Consider the following 1,172-nt stretch of genomic DNA (forward strand, 5'->3'; position numbering starts at 1 on the left):
AGATAATATAAAAAAATATAAATAAATAAAAAATAAAAATAAATGAAGTAAAGAAAAGAAGAAAGAAAAGACCAATCGAGTCTCACTTATATGGTCACTGCATGTAGAATATATATATATATATATATATATATATACACTATACTATACTATATATATATATATATATATATATATATATATACACACTATACTATACTATATATATATATACGTGTGTGTGTACACACACACACACACACATATATATAGTATAGTATATTTATATATATAGTATAATATATTTATATTATCTACATATATTTGTATACAGTATTATGTATTTATCAAAATACGTTTATGTGCACAGAAGTACATGACCTTACACGCATACACACATGCACTATGCATATATGAGTGTATACATTCTTGTATATATTTATGTACACACAAACACACACACACACACATGCATAAATGTGAGTGTACATGTATATTTGTATGCATGTTTTTATATAGATAGATATGCGTAACACGTATACACATGCACATAAATACATATACACTCACACACACATACGCACAAGCAAGAATGTGGACACAAGCACACATACACAAAAAGAAAAAAAATAAACAAAAGGATCCAGTTCGATAGATAAATAGTGAAATAGCGTCAAATAGATTAAATGAATATTAATTTCATAATAAATGAATTGTTGGACTCACCTTATTTCTTCCGAAGTTTATGTGTTAAATGCTAAATTTGTATTATTAGTTTACGTGATTCTTTAACACACTCCTTTATCTACATATATATGTATGTAGGTAGGTATATCCTTACGAGAGGTAGTTTTTGCATGTATATCTACAACACAAGGAGTTGGTTGATAATCAAATACCAGATGTATTTCACAGAAATCTAAGCTTGTTCGACTTGTCAGTAGTTGGATACAAGTTCAGAGTTTAACGAGTGTCTGTGGTAGAAGGTTGTGGTGATCACTATTTTCAGTAAAGTTCAAAAGATCTATGAGTAATAAAGGTCCTAAATACATACTACAGCGGTAATCTGTCTATCATTATAATCACATAATGAAAGAACTTGCATAGAAGGATGAAGGCGGGACTTAAGTAATTTTCTAGTAGCACGTTTGCCTATCTATCTATCTATCTATCTATCTATCTATCTATCTATC

General features: G+C 28.2%; 1 protein-coding gene across 1 annotated transcript in view; it reads right to left on the reverse strand.

Annotated features, from left to right (window-relative positions):
- The window catches only part of LOC106871405 (ninjurin-2), a 99,281-nt gene extending 98,348 nt beyond the window's left edge, over window positions 1-933 (reverse strand). The window contains exon 1 of the mRNA XM_052972047.1: window positions 706-933. The gene's annotated coding sequence lies outside the window, so the exon portion shown is untranslated. The remainder of the gene's footprint in view (window positions 1-705) is intronic.
- Window positions 934-1,172: the final 239 nt, after the last annotated feature.

Source organism: Octopus bimaculoides, chromosome 1 (assembly GCF_001194135.2).
Source record: "Octopus bimaculoides isolate UCB-OBI-ISO-001 chromosome 1, ASM119413v2, whole genome shotgun sequence".
In the NCBI taxonomy this organism is placed as follows: domain Eukaryota; kingdom Metazoa; phylum Mollusca; class Cephalopoda; order Octopoda; family Octopodidae; genus Octopus; species Octopus bimaculoides.